The sequence below is a fragment of the Sceloporus occidentalis genome, unplaced genomic scaffold (assembly GCF_023333645.1).
Source record: "Sceloporus occidentalis isolate IW3139 unplaced genomic scaffold, rSceOcc1.0.p SCAF_1, whole genome shotgun sequence".
Lineage (NCBI taxonomy): Eukaryota > Metazoa > Chordata > Lepidosauria > Squamata > Phrynosomatidae > Sceloporus > Sceloporus occidentalis.
The window spans coordinates 215,276,341-215,292,322 of NW_028316981.1; the positions used below are offsets into that span (position 1 = coordinate 215,276,341).

The 15,982-nt window shown below is 45.4% G+C and overlaps 2 protein-coding genes across 4 annotated transcripts in view; both read left to right on the forward strand.

Moving 5' to 3' along the window:
* Positions 1-15,982, forward strand: part of LOC149323385 (putative CENPB DNA-binding domain-containing protein 1) — a 49,554-nt gene that overhangs the window by 26,500 nt on the left and 7,072 nt on the right. The window lies entirely within an intron of this gene.
* LOC149323386 (ephrin type-B receptor 5) overlaps positions 8,141-15,982 on the forward strand; it is a 187,820-nt gene continuing 179,978 nt past the window's right edge. For 2 of the 3 annotated variants that reach the window (XM_089488879.1, XM_089488877.1), the window contains exon 1: positions 8,141-8,552. The gene's annotated coding sequence lies outside the window, so the exon portion shown is untranslated. Of the gene's footprint in view, positions 8,553-12,034; positions 12,342-15,982 lie in introns of those variants that run through there. The other variant, XM_089488880.1, reaches the window with a different exon arrangement.

Here is a 15,982-nt window from a genome sequence, read left to right on the forward strand (position 1 = left end):
GCTAACAAGTCTGCCTTTCTTGGCCAATTATAGTGGTGATGATGATGATGATGGTGGTGGTGATATTGATATCAACAAGCCTCTGAGGCACGGCCAATGTAACTTGCTGTGATTTTTACAAACTCATGCGCAGTGAAGAAAAACCACAGTCCCTTGCCCAAGTACACACTTCTGAGAAGTACAGAAGTGCTTTCATACTTGACATGCACATTCCTAGGAGCCTTGACTGGTCACAGCTCCCAAGTGCATGGTTACTATGTGTTTTTAGATACGCAACCCCTCCTCCACCACTACCCCTCCCCTGGCATTTTTGGAAGCCTTTGTTCTATTGCTGTCCTCATACTTTTAATATAATATATTAAAAGCTACAGAGGCCAGCAGCTGCCTGTTCATCGGTTGAAAAAGCAAAGCAATAACAACACCCTTGTATATGATCAGCCTTCTAACTCTATGCCGTGAATAATGAAGGGAAATCATCTATGGTGAAGCTAGACAGCACATCTGCTCACGTCTGGCTCTGGTAACAAATCTATACGTTTAGAAATATCTGATTCAGTTCTCCTGAGACTGTAGCACTTCAGAATGCACTTAGGAAATTCCATGTTTGAATGTCTACCCATGTGTAAGCAACATTTTCATGCACATGCATTGGAGGGATGGCCAGACTTTTTAAATAGATGCTTTTCAAAAGCCAATATTCACTTTCTACCATAAGGGTGGAAAAACTGCAGCCAGACAGATGGTGCTGGACTGCAGCTTCTAGCTTTCTTCACTAGGCTTAGGCTCTGTTGCTTTGAGCTGATCAGCACCCCAGTCCAACAGCATCAAGAAGGTTGCATGAGGCCCATCTCTTGTTATACCAAGTGTGTGGTCAATGCCCATTGTTTGTGTGAATGCATGGCTTAATCACAGCCCTGATTTGCAAGCTGTATCTAAACCCTGAAATGTGCATAATCAGTATCTTACACTGAGCATGTGCAGAATGCATTTCTCTTATCAGTGAGTAGTTACGGCCCACATTCAGCCAGCTCTGGTTCAGCAAAGGGGTATGACATAGCCATTACTTTTGGCAGCTTTCTTTCTAGAAGTTAAACATAGATGAATTAGGCTCTTAGCCAAGAACAGGAATGAGAATCATGTGGCCTTCTACATAATGGTTGGTTGCAACTCCTAGCAGCCCAATCTACCATAACCAGTGGAGACGAATGCTAGATGTTGAAATTCAGCTACATCTGTAGGCCCTCAAAATTCCTATTCTGGCCTAGAAAATGACCTTGTAGGGGATTGTGGTTCACCCAAGTTTTGCTGCTGCTTGTTAGGGCTACAAAGTTCTCTTGTGCAGCTTCTGTTGATTTTGAATTTGTGCAGAAGATCCTGGTAGATTACACCCCATGTCATTAAGTGTGTGTGAGAGAGAACAAGAAAGAGATTGCACAAGAAAATGATTGAAATTATGCACACATGCACATGCTGTTTGTATTTTCCACATCAGATCCCACAGTATCTTGAAGTGACCATCTTGAAATGGGATGCATTGAGTCTAAATCCACCAAATCATCACCACCACTGTTTTCTGGCAACAGACTCCCACAGATTCACTGGAGGAGTTTCCTACACTAGAATTGAAGAGGGGCTGTCAACACATTGCTCTTAGTTACCCTGTTTGACTTTTTTGTCTGCTTAAATAGCTATACCTTCTGCCATGCTGTGCTACATTTGCCTCTGTTATGTAAATGTCAAAACAACCAATTGTCAAAGAAGTAAATTAATCCAAGCTGAAGCTTGACATGGTTCTCCCAGAAGGGCAGAAGCCAGCGAGCTTCAGTCTGAGGGCTTATCAAAGAAATACAGTACTAGGATTTGACAACCCTAATTTCAGTAAGCTTCTATCAGGTCTAGAAAGCAATTGCTGTTGAAATATTTGGGCATTAAAGCAACTTCATCCAGCTGGAGAGAGGAGAACAAAATCACCTAAAATCCAAGTATTCAGACTGGATCCAATTGTTTTTTGTACTTGTATAAGCCTTTCTAGTCTCATGTACTCTCCTCTTTAAATTTTACATATCTAGGGATGGGTGAATATATTAATTTTGGGTACTCTTTATGTTTCATTGCTCTGACTGCAATTTTTTTTGGCCTGCATTCACTGGAGTCTGAGAAATGGCAGAATTGATTTGAAAGTTTGAAAACATAGTAAAATTAAAACATAACATGATAGAATCCTGACGACACTTGCCCTAACTCTGCCCATGGTGCCATTTTGGAGTGCGTCAGTCCAGATGGTGTGTGCCATCATGACGCACCTCCGGTGATGCGCTCAAATGATGCAGCACTGAAGGGGCGCCATAAAGCCATGTCACCGTGACTACGGCACCCCTTGGAGGGTGCAAAAAGGAGCTGCTTTTTGTGGCTTCTTTTTGTGCTCTGCAGAGGCCGGAGGTGTGAGGTTGCTGCGGCCCCAATCCAGCCAGAAATCTGGCTTAGGGGCAATCTGTAGAGCCCCTTAGAGTTGGAAGGGACCATAAGGACAATCCAGTTCAACCCCCTGTCATGCAGGAAGACACAACTAAAGCACTCCTAAGCATTGCCCATCCAACCTTTGTTTAAAGATCTCCAAAGAGAAAAGAGATTCCACCTGAACATTAGGAGGAACTTCCTGACAGTAAAGGCTGTTCGACAGTGGAATGCACTTCCTCGGAGGGTGATAGAGTCTCCTTCCTTGGAGGTCTTTAAACAGAGGCTGGATGCCCATCTGTCAGGGATGCTTTGATCTGGATTTCCTGCATGGCAGGGGGTTGCACTGGATGGCCTTTGCGGTCTCTTCCAACTCTACGATTCTATGATTCTATGAAAAATGGACAGTTCACCACTCTCTGAGGCTGTCCATCCTGCTATTGAATAGCTCTTATGGTAAAGACATTTGTCCTAGTGTTTGGGGTGGGGGTGGAAGCTTTTCTCTTGTAATTTGAATTACCTGGTTCATATTCTAGTCTCTGGAATAGCAGAAAACAACCTTGCTCCATCTTCTACATAACATCCATTCAGATATTTAAAGATGTCTATCATGTCACCTCTCAGTCTTTTCTTCTCCAAGTTAAGCATAGCCATTTCTCACAGTTGTTTCTCATAATGTTCCTCATTTCCAGACCTTTGATTGTCATACAGTCTTTGATTGTCATACAGTCCTCTCACAGCACAGCCCAGCTTCTCAACATCCTTTTTGAATTGTGCAGCCCAGAACTGACCCAGTATTCCAGGTGAGATTGACCAAAGCAGAAAAGAGTGGTACTTTTACTTCCCTCCACCTAGACACTGTATTCCTGTGATGCAGCCTAGAATTTTTTTAGCTGCTGCATCACACTGTTGACTCATGTTCAGCTTGTGGTCTACTAAGATTCCAAGATCCTTTTCACATGTACTGCTTTCAAGACAGGCATCAGTCATTCTATATTTGTGCATTTCATTTTTCATTTCTAGATATAGTACCTCGCATTTATCCTTCTTGAAATATATTTTGTTAGATTTGGCACAGCTCCCCAATCTGTCACAGATTGGAGTCATTCTGAATTTTGTCCCACATTTTGTCACAGATTTGGAGTCACAGATTAGTCATTTTGAATTCTGATTCTCTCCTCTGGGGTAGTTATTATCCTTTCCCCACATCTGGTGTGATCTGCAAACTTGAAAAGCATGCCTTCTGTTTCATCTTCTATTCTAAGTCATTTATAAAGAACCTTGAAACAACCCACTGGTCACTTCTCTCCAGAATGAAGACCAACCATTAGTGAGCCCTCGCTAGGTTCAGTTTGTCAACCAATTCATCACAGATCCACCTAACTGTAGCACTGTCTGGCTCACAGTTCACCAGCTTGCTTGAAAGAATAGCAAGGGGGGCCTTGTCAAAAGCCTTTGTGGAATCAAGCTACACTACATGCACAGCATCCCCTCATCTACCAAGCTTGCAACTCTATCAAAGAGAGAAAGAGAGAGAGAGAGAGAGAGAGAGAGAGAGAGAGAAGATTAGTTTGGCTTGACATAGAACTTTATTGCACCCATTTTTGTCTCCGTTATGGGTATGGAAAGAGGACGCTCATGTGCGTGCGTGACCTGCAAAAAATGGATTTTATCGCATGCCAAAGTGTCCTCCAAAAGGCCTCGTTCTGTTCTCCGGCACCAAGCCGTCCCGGTTCAGTGCTGAGGCGCGTGAAATGTTCTGGTTGGAAGTCTTCCAGCCGAGCGAAATGGTGCCCATCAGCACTGAACTGGGATGGCTTGGCGCCAGGGAACGGAACGAAGCCTTTTGGAGGATGCTTTGGCGTGCGATAAAATCCGTTTTGCGTAGGTCATGCACGCGTGCGCACACACAAGCGTCCTCTTTCTGTACCCGTAACGGAGACAAAACGGGTGCAATAAAGTTCTTAGTAATCATATCATTCCTTTCCAAGTGTGCATACAATGACTGTTTAATGATCACACTGCGGAAATAATCCAGTTTGAGACCACTTTAACGGCTCTGGCTCAATGCTCTGCGAACTGTAGTTTTGTGAGACATTTAACCTTCTCTGTCACATCAAACTGGTGGCACACCAAACTACAATTCCCAGGATTCTCTAGCACTGAGCCAGAGCAGTTAAAGTGGACTCAAACTGGATTCTTTCTGCACTGTGTTTTGGACCAGTGCTACCTTTCCCTGTGTTTCGTAGCTCATTGCAATTTCTACAGCCCATGTTCGCCTCCAGCAGTGCGATATCAAAATATAGCTGGATCATGAGGATATCAGGGCACTTACAACGACCAAAATATAATCCTGTCTATAGCTGTTGTGCCAGGTATTGGCCACTGCCTGTCTCCCTTGCTTCCTTGTTCTGCTGCTGAGTTTCCATACAATGCATCCCAATGCAGTAACTTGTTTAATCAATCTAGTGCCTCTTTTCCAACTGTGGTACAATGATTTGTACCTTTTTCTGGTGCTTGTTTGGTCTTTAAATAAATGTAACAAAACCCAGATGGCTACTTTTGTTAAACAAAGTCATTTTAAGAGGTGGGAAATTTGGAACAGAAATGCCATGGCTTTGTACATGTATTTTCTTCTTCTCTGACCATGGATTTTCGTGCTGCAATCCCTGCACCAATCTTCCTCCTCCTTGCTTGATTCCAGTTGTGTATCTACCTTTTGTGCAGTTTTGACACAGAGTATCAGCCTTTTGTTTGGCTGCTGAACAGGATTAAATGTCTATAGTTACTGAGTAACATTTAGGGTTTTGCTGTTAGTATATCACACTGGAAAACAGATAGCTTTGTGGTCTGTAAATTAAAAAGTATGCATTTTTATGGATAAGGGCCTTTTTATAAAATGAAGGTTTTGATAGATTTTAATGAAGCATATCCATCCTCAGAACAGCCCTGTAGTCAGAAATTTTGCAACGGTAGTACCTAAAGGTACAGCGATTCAATTTTTATTTGTGGTCTTCTGCCAAAGTATCAATAGATATAGCAGGAATGTTGCAGTGCAAACCTGGAAAATGAGAATCAAATGAAGTTTTAATCGACGGATTAAGCAATTAAAACTTGAGTTACAAAACTCAAAACTGGAGTAGTCTATTTCACACTTCCTCCACTATTTCTACCTCGGAACCTATACAAATGTTTTGGTACAATGCCTGTCCCAAACATTTATCAGTGACTTGTTTTAAAGACAGATGACAATTCCCTAAGAATTCTTTTATTGGCTGAGAAGCTTAATAAAGAAAAATGCTGCTGGCTGTTTGGAAAGTGGCTGTCTCACTACGCTTATTCTATTATTAAGTCCACACAGTTAATATTCAACCTTTATGCATCTCTCTCTCTCTCTCTCTCTCTCTCTCTGTGTCTGTGTGCGTGCTTTTGTGTAAGTGCCTTCAAGTCACCTGTCGGTTTATGGAGATTTATTAATTTGATAGGGTTTTATTATGCAAAAGATTTTGCAACACCATTGGGATTACAGTGCAAAACAAGCTGTATCGTGAGCTCTAAAAGAAGTAATAACAGGAGCTTTTCTAGACTGTATAATGTCATGCTGCAAGCTTTTAAAACTCCACTGGCTTCTTCGTCAGGCAAAGCAGAGCTCGGAAAGCTTGCAACATGTATAATGTGCATTTTGTTTGCCCTTTTAAAAGTTTTACTGTCTGGTGGGTTTTGGATGATACTGTACTTTGCTATAGGGCCAACACAGCTACCCCAGGATATGCAGGAAGAGAAAAACAGTGTGGTACAGTGGTTTCAGCATTGGGCTATGGACTATGGAGCCCAGGTTTTGATTCCCCACTGGGCCATGGAAATATACTGGGCGAGTCACACACTCTCAGCCCCAGAAAAGAGACCTTGGACGAGTATCGTACTCTCAGCCCCAGAAAAAAGAGACACCTTGAGGGAATCCCGCAATCAGCCCTGGAAAGGAAACCTTGGGTGAGCCGCATTTTCTCAGCCTGATAATAATAATAATAATAATAATAATCTTAAAAGATAACCTGGGTGAACCACACTACTTTCAGACCCAGGAAAAAAGACTTTAGGTGAGCCACACACTCTCAGCCTCAGAGAAAAAGACCTTGGGCGAGTCACACATTCTCAGCCTCAGAAAAGAGACCTTGGGCGAGTCACACACTCTCAGCCTCAGAAAAGAGACCTTGGGTGAGCAACACTCTCATCCCCCCCAAAAAAGACCCTGCGTGAGTCACACACTCTCAGCCTCAGAAAAGAAAGACCTTGGGTGAGTCACACACTCTCAGCCTCAGAAAAGAGACCTTGGGTGAGCAACACTCTCATCCCCCCAAAAAAAAGACCCTGCGTGAGTCACACACTCTCAGCCTCAGAAAAGAAAGACCTTGGGTGAGTCACACACTCTCAGCCTCAGAAAAGAGACCTTGGGTGAGCAACACTCTCATCCCCCCAAAAAAAGACCCTGCGTGAGTCACACATTCTCAGCCTCAGAAAAGAAAGACCTTGGGCGAGTCACACATTCTCAGCCTCAGAAAAGAGACCTTGGGCGAGTCACACACTCTCAGCCTCAGAAAAGAGACCTTGGGTGAGCAACACTCTCATCCCCCCCAAAAAAGACCCTGCGTGAGTCACACACTCTCAGCCTCAGAAAAGAAAGACCTTGGGTGAGTCACACACTCTCAGCCTCAGAAAAGAGACCTTGGGTGAGCAACACTCTCATCCCCCCCAAAAAAAGACCCTGCGTGAGTCACACACTCTCAGCCTCAGAAAAGAAAGACCTTGGGTGAGTCACACACTCTCAGCCTCAGAAAAGAGACCTTGGGTGAGCAACACTCTCATCCCCCCAAAAAAAGACCCTGCGTGAGTCACACATTCTCAGCCTCAGAAAAGAAAGACCTTGGGCGAGTCACACATTCTCAGCCTCAGAAAAGAGACCTTGGGCGAGTCACACACTCTCAGCCTCAGAAAAGAGACCTTGGGTGAGCAACACTCTCATCCCCCCAAAAAAAGACCCTGTGTGAGTCACACACTCTCAGCCTCAGAAAAGAAATCTTGGGTGAGTCACACACTCTCAGCCTCAGACCTTGGGCATGTCACCTACTCTCAGCCCCAGAAAAGAGACCTTGGGTGAGCCACATGCTCTCAGCCTAAAAGAGACCCTGGGTGAGTCACAAACACTCAGCCTCAGGGGAAAAAAAGACCTTGGGTGAGACCTTGGCACCCAGCAAGAACAACAACACCACATGGCAGGAAGGAAAATTCCCTGTCCCCAAATCACTTTTTTAAAGGAAACCAGAGTAGGCAGCAGCAGGAGGCAGCCCAGTACCACTCTCTGCCTGCTGCTTCTGCCTGACATGGTTCCCTAACTTTGCTCCTCCAGATGTTTTGGACTTCATCTCCCAGACCGGCTGAAACCCCTGGAGGAACAAAGTCTGGGGACCCCTGGGAAGAGGAAAGTAAGGAGGGGGGCAGGTGGGTCACACATTCTCAGGCAGGGGTGGGCTGGATGATCTCTGGGGTGCCCCTTCCCAAGCCCCTTCCTCCAAGGCAAGGCAAGGCAAGGCAAGGCAAAGGAGGGCCTCCGGATGGAGCTCCGCCTTCGGGAGGCTGGGATGCTGGGCTTGGAAGAGCCGGTGCCCCCTTCGCTTGGCCGGCCCTTGCAAGGAGACGAAGGGGATCTCCTCCTCTGAGATCTAGCCGAGGCAAAGAGAAGGGGGATCACCCCCCCAGCCCCATCGGATCAGGGATCCTCTTGGCCAGCCAAGTGCCCAAAAGACGTACCAAAGGAGGCACTTTCCTTCCTTCCAGCCTCTCTGGACAAGGATCTGGTGGAAAGGGAAAGAAGCCCAGGAGGAGATCCAGGGGGGAGATCCTAGATCCCCTCCCTTTTTCCCCCAAGTGGGCGATGCAAGAGAGAAACCTCCCCCTTGGGAAGCCTGGCAGCAAGGCATTGGCGGTGGAGAGATCCCTTTCCTTGGATCTACCGGAGAGATCCCAGGAGGGGATCGCATGGGGGGACTGAGCAGGAGGAGCTGGGTCACCAGGAAGAGAGCCTTTGGAGGACCAGGCAGCAGGTGGGTACTTTTCTGGGCACTATGGGGGAAAGGGGGGCTGCTGCGGGTTCCCCTTGGAGGAAGTGGAAGGGGGATCGCCCCTGGAGTGACGTCACTAAGGGGGTGCAGGGGGTGGGGACCCCACCAGGTGACAGACATCTTAAAGTTGGGGGGACCTCACTGCTTTCCAAAATCTGCCTTTGGCATGTGGCACTGCCCTGTGCCCCTTTAAAATAGTAAAAAGATGAATGGGGTGAGGCTCAGGGGGAGGAGAAAAGAGAGGGAACCAGGTTTTCTTTCTTAAAAAAAAAATAAATCAAAATTTCCCCAATTTTTAAAATTAATTAATTTTTAAAATAATTTTTTATTCCTTTAACATTTAATTTTTAAATTTCAATTTCAATTTTGATTTTTAAAAACCATCCAATCTTAACCCACTTATTTTTCACTTTTACCTGTAAGCCGCCTCGATTGTCTTCTGACAGAGAGGCAGGGTAAAAATAGATCATCATCATCATCATCATCATCATCATTATTAATTATCCACTTTCACTACCCAAGTAAATACAGTCGGCCCTCCTTATCCACTGATTATTTTTATCCATGGATTCAACCATCCGCGGCTTGAAAATATTAGGGGGAAAAAGTATAAATTCCAAATAGCAAACCTTGTTTTTGCCATTTTCTATAAGGGACATCATTTTGCTATGCCATTGTTTTTAATGGGACTTGAGCATCCACGGATTTTGTTATCCACGGGGGACTTGGAACCAAACTCCAGCGGATACCAAGGGCCTATTGTACCGTGCATTGTCTGATCTTGTCCCCTAACGTTCATTTTGCTGGTTGTTTTATGACACGGTGGTGAGACTCAGTCATTCACAATCCTTACCATGACATTCTGTCATGGAGAGGCAGGAATTATGACTGATGAGAAAGATTAGTGCAAACATATAGGACTATAAATTCTGTATGGGGTGGGATGGGAGGAGGTCAATGGGGGGGGTGACACCCTGAGTTTGTGCACTGGGTGTTGCCAACCCTAGTGATGCCACTATGGGCCTTAGGGGTCCCTTTTCCTCCTCCCCTTCCTCTGACCCCTCAGGCATGTGTCAGATGGCATAAGGGGGGCATTATTGAAAAACCAGGTCAGAGTTTCAAAAACTGCTGCACAGCTGGCTCTCCAGGAGAAAGAGAGAGAAAGAAAGAGAATTAGGGATGAAGGAGGAAGAAAAAGAAGAGAGGCAGCCCTTTCTTTTCTCCTCTTGGGTGGGTTGAGGATCCACTTGGGGATCTGGAAGGATCCCTGGACTTCTCTCGCTCATGCACCCAGGGGACCCCATGTCCTCACCACCAGGGAGGACTAGGCACTGCAAAATGGAGGACCTTCCAGAATAAAAATGGAGAGCCTGCCCTTAGTGAAGAGGTATGAATTCATGCGGCTGTGCTCCAAATGGAAGACCTTGAGAAATAAAAGCTTAAAAACCCTGGTATAAATTCTAGCATCCCATTACAAAATAAAATCTAAAAACCCTCATATAAATTCCAAAATTCCACTGCAAAATAAAAGCTGCCAAAAGTCTAATATAAATATCAGTTTACGCTTCTTTGTCCCGCTCCGAATGGAGGACATTTTGGAATCTCTGATGGACAGAAGGTGGAAATGGAGGACGTGTCCTGGAAAAAGAGGACAACAGTGTCTGGAGGGAGAGCATCTGTTGAGCCAGGACTTGCCTTTCTTCGCTCTCCCTTTCCCTGCCCCTTGGGGGAGATGGAATGGCTCTGTTCCTGGGGTAGGTCAGTGGGATCCTTCCTTTCCTTTGGGATAAATCTGGGATGCTTTCACATGCCTGTCCCCTTTGTGGGCAAGGCAGGTAGTTGGGTTGTATGTTGCATCCCAAAAAGGGCCCTGGGGGTAAATTGGGTGCTTTAAAAGTACCCACAAAGAGAAGAGAGTCAGGGGGGCCTTTTTGTGCATCCAGGACTGCAGGAAGATTTGGGCCAGAGGGTTGCCACAAATTCCTCTCTCCCTTTGCTTCTTCATCTCTTGGTGTGCAAGAAGGTAATTGGGTTGCCCACCCCAAAAGGCCTGGGATAAAGTGGGGGGTGCTTTAAAAGTACAGCAAAAGGGGTGTCCTTTTCTGGGTTTTCCAAAAAGGTCCTCAGGATAAAATGAGGGTGCTTTAAAAGCACCCCAAAAGAGATGAGAGTAAGTGTGTCCGTTTTTTGTGCATCCAGAGCTGCAGGAAGATTTGGGCCTGGAGGTTGCCAAAAGCCCTCCTCCCTTTGCCTCTTTGTCCCCTTTGTGGGCAAGGCAGGCAGTTGGCTTGCTCCCCAAAAGGGTCGTGCCGATAAAAGGGGGGTCCTTCAAAGGCACTCCTAAAGAGAAGAGCAGAAAGGTATCCTTTTTGGGATGTCTCAAAAGGCCCTGGGGATAAAATGGGGGTGCTTTAAAAATACCCCTAAAGCAGCGGCTCTCAACCTGTCGGTCATGACCCCTTTGGGGATCAAATGACCCTTTCACATATTTCCAATGGTCTTAGGAACCGAGACACCACAACATGAGTGTTGTGGCATTAGGAAGGTTGAAAACCACTGCCCTGAAGAAAAGAGGGTAAGGGTGCCCTTTTTTGTGCAGCCAGGACTGCAGGAAGATGTGGGGCAGGAGGTTGCTGCAAGTCCTTCTTGCTTTGCTTCTTTGTCCCTTGGTGTGCAAGACAGGCCCTAGGGATAAAATGGAGGTGCTTTAAAAGTACCCCTAAAGAGAAAAGAGTAAGAGTTCCCTTTATTGGGCATCCAGGGCTGCAGGAAGATTTGGGGCCAGAGGTTGCCACAAGTCCCTCTTGCTTTGCTTCTTCCTCCTCCTGCCGCCTGTGAAATTGAAATGGAAAAGCCCATTCCCCTGACACTCTGGGAGAGGAATGTGCACTGACACACATGCTTTTCCGATTCCCACATTGACGTACGCATGAGGAGGCAACCTATGCTGGGGAGACTCCCTCCCTCTCCTCAATGCCGCCAGCATTATTCCACTTCTTCCTTACAGCCCCCCTCCTGCTGCTGCTGATGGCAAGCCAACAGCACATGGGTCTAGGAAACTGGGTTACCAACAAGCACAGCTTTGTCACCTGGAATTCCCCCTCTCCATTCAGCCCTGGCAAATCTGCCAGGCCTGGAGGGGAAAACACACACACACACACCGCGCACAGAGAGAGACACACATGCACACACAAACCCCTCTTTTACTAGAACCACGAGTCAAAACATGAAACTTGTCAAAAGCGCTCCTAAATCACTGTTAATCTGCTCTCCCCTGCTAGGCCGGTCTGGGATGGCTCCTGGCTCCCTATTATGTGGGTCTCAGTCTGGACACACACAATGATTCATTTTCCTCTCTGTGCAATGCTTCTTTCTGGCTTTTTTGCAAGAGGGTGGGCGCTGTGTTCTTGCTAGTCTAGTAAGTTGGATTTCTTGCCCTGCTTTTCGGTTACCAGATAGGACTTGGGATGTGGCGGTGTGTGTGTGTGGTGTGTGTGTGGCTGGACTCCTTCACACCAACTCCCTTGTGAGGCTGAGACCCCCGCCAGGTGGGAATTGAAGAAGTAAAGCTGCTCCATCCTTTGTCTGGTTTCAGTGCTCAGCTTTCGGGGCTGGGGTTACACAGTGCTGGCTGTGCACAATTGCCGCTCGCACAAAGCTTTGTTGGACTTGAGCTTGAAATAGATTCTCTCCTGTATTGCTGAAGCTTCCAGGATTTCAGCTGCTGATGGTGGGACACACCAGGGGGATTGCCTCTAATTCCTCCTCTGGGTAAGGCTGGATGTGTGCGTGTGTGTGTGTTTGTGTGTCTTGGGAATATTATTTCAGAGAGTTGGCGGTGGTTTGCAAGAGAGATGGCTGCTGGTGTTGTGTACCCTCACCCCACTTTTGGGTCTGGTAAACTGGTGTTTGTGTTGTTTCAAAAGCTTGCAGAACCTGTTTGAACCGGCGGGGGTGGGTGGGTAATGGTGGGACAAAATAAACAGCGTGTGCGTGTGTATGTTTATGTGTGAAGTGCCTCCAAGTCACTGGTCAACTCATGACAACCCCATGAATTTTACAGGGTTTTCTTAGGCAAGGAATCTGCAGAGGTGGTTTGCTAGTTCTTACAGCACCTGGTATTAATTGCTGGTAAACTGTCCAAGTACTAACCATTGTTGATCGGGCTTAGCTTCCAAGAGCAGATGTATGATCTGGTGCCTTTAAGATATTTTGGTCCCTATGGCGTGTCTGTGTGCCTTCAAGTCGCCTGTTGACTTATGGTGGCCCAGTGAATTTCATAGGGTGTTCTACGGCAGCGGATATTCAAAGGTGGTTTTGCCTGTTCCTTCCTACAGCACCTTGTATTCATTGGTGCTCTCCCATCCATGTATTAACCAGGGCTGACCCTGCTTAGCGTCCACAATCAGACAGGATTTGGTGGCTTTAGGGTATTTAGACTCTTCTTGTGTACAAGTGTGACTTCAAGTACTTACTAATTTATGGCGTCCCATGACTTTTATGGGGTTTTCATGAGCAAGGAATACTCAGAGGTGGTTTTGCCAATTCCTTCCTCTGAAATATAGCCCACAGCACCTGGTATTCCTTGGTGGTCTTCCATCCAAGTACTAACCAGAGCTGCTAGCCCTGCTTAGCTTCCAAGATCAGATGGGATCTGGTGCCTTTGGGATATTTAGGCTCCCCAAAACTATAAGCAAACCTGGGAAGTATTGTCTGTCTCAAACCATTATTCGCTTTCTTTCGCTTTTCTCCTTCTCAATTTGCATAATTTATACAATCTAGGAATAGTTTAAGCCCCTCTTATGTGGCATTTGTATGATTGCCGCCTTAAATGCACTAGCGCAGAACATACAATTTCATGCCCCACTCTCTCTGTGGGCAAGAGAGCCAAGGACTCTTAGCTTTGCAGCCCCACCTGCAAAACCCTCCTCTCATTGGGTCTTGATGGATGAAATTGGAAAAGGTACAAAAGAGCTGAGATGCGTGCTGAGATTAATTTAGCTCTCCTGTGATCACTGGCTGACTTAAAACCAACCCCGAGGAAGATGTTCATCCTTCCTCAAAAGAAACATAACTGGACAACTTTGTGCGTTGGATTGTTTAATTGCCCAGTCGTGGTTACAGCTGGATAACATTTCTTTTTGTTGCCCAGCTCTAAGCTCTTTGGCTCCAAAGTGAGCAAGTTGCTTCTTGTTCTTCTGTCAGTGGGGCCTTGGAGGCAATTGTTTTTCTCCTTTTTGGCAGCTTTTTAGATAGTTGAAAACCACTGGCATATACCTTTCTGTGTTTTTTTTTCTAGTTTTGCTTTGGCTTGACATAATAGGCTGCTCATCATTTCTCCTTTCCTTTCCTTCCCTTCTCTCCCTTGTTTGAATTATCTCAGAGTTGTTTTCATGATGGAAGCCAAGCACCAAGACAATCCCTATGGCTCCCTGCTCTTCCCCACACTTAAACATTATAGTGGGGGAAAGCTTCATTGAAACAGGTCGAACATTTTGCCCATTAGTTTATATGGTGTTCATCTCCTGGATAGGCAGCATGAGATGTGTGCCAGAAAAAATGAACTTGGGTTGGGGGACAGAGCACTAATGTGCATGCAGTGCACTTCTTATTCATTCCAGAGGGTTCTGTGTGGGAGAACTGCCCTGATGGGTTCTGGATCGCATCTGGGTGTCATCCAGATGTCATAACTGCAAAGTAGGACAAAGCACTGCAAAATGTAGGGCATTCCAGACAAATGGAGGATATTACCAAATAAAAGCTACAAATATAAATTGATTTTATAAGGGTTTAGTTACAGTGATATTACATATACTGCATTTTAGTATGCACTTACCTGTATTTTTCTTATGCACTTTTCTTTAAAAGGCTTTGTTGGCTTGCAAGTTACTTTTAGAACTCTGAGCAAGACAAATGCTTAAAACTGTACTTTATTAGCAACAAACCCTTGACTGGATCTACTTTTAAATTACCCCTTTCATTTGTCCATTGTCCTGAAATCAAGGGGAATAAAATCCTTCCAACATTTGCATTGTGTCCTCAAGCTGCCCATTGCCTAACGTGTCCTTTCTCCCTTGGGAAGCAAATGCACTCTGAGTGCTGGGTGCGAGTCTTGTCTGTTGCTGCTCCTAGGAAAAAAGAACTATAGAAAGATCCATCCTGCCTCTCTGTTTGCAGCAAGGACAGGCTGCCAAGCCTACACATTTCTCAAAGGGGAATGGCAAATGTGGTGTTACTGAATGGGCTTCTTAGCCATGCTCAAAATGGGGGACATTTTGACATTCTTCCTGGACAGAAGGTTGAAATGTAGGACATATCCTGGAAAAGGAGGATGTCTAGTCACTCTGATCACATCTCTCTTTCTTTCTCACCCTCTGTTGTCTTTCATGGCATTGGCATCCAGATTTTGCAGCTGAAGTTGGCAGATGGGGCTGCCTCTGTCAAACCCCAGCTGAGGCCAACTTTGCTGCCAAGTTAGAACACTGTTCTTGTGCCTTGTGTGTTCCATTCAGGGCTTCTGTTATCACATGTCATTGGAATATGAACTACTTTCAGTGGAATTGTGTTGTTGTTGTTCTGTGCCTTTAAGTCATTTCAGACTTATAGCAACACTTAGGTGATCCTATCATGGGTGCACCAACTCCTATATAGATCTTGAACCAGGATAACACTTTCACTGATGGCAGAGCCAAAGTGTGTTCCCTATTTTGCATTTCTTCATGTGAGTTTCTCCTTTTCCTTCCAGTATATTTTTATTTTTATTATGTTGTTGCTGAATTTTGGGTTTTTTTGGTTCAGATATGGCTAGGTTAGAGAGCTGGCATGGTGTGGTGGTTTGAGTGTTGGACTCTGGAGACCAGGATCTGAATCTCAGCTCTGCCATGAAACCCACTGGGTGACCTTGGGCAAGTCACACTCTCTCAGCTTTAGGGAAAGGCAATGGCAAACCTCCTTTGAAGAAACTTGCCAAGAAAACCCCATGAGAGGTTCACCTTAGGGTCGCCATAAGCTGGAAATATCTTGAAGGTACACAACACACAGACATATCTAGGTTAAAAAAAAAGAACATTGCTAAACAAAACTAAAAGTCTGTCTAGTCCAGAAGCCTTAGTAAATCAAATATCCACCAAACAATGACACCTTTATTCGACCAACCAAAATGCACAATTACATGGTGCAAGCTTTTAAAGCTTAGAAAGCTTGCAACATGCAATTGTGCATTTTGGTTGACCCAAAATTGTTTGGTGGATTTTTGATTTGCTCTATAGCCAACATGGCTACCCTTGAATTTTTTTTTTTTTTTTTGGATTTCCAGAAGCCTCAGCGTTTACCCATTGGCCAACCAGAGCCTTTTCAGAAGCCCCTCAAAAATTGTGTATTGTTAAATGTGTTCCATTAACTAAACAGCTGTG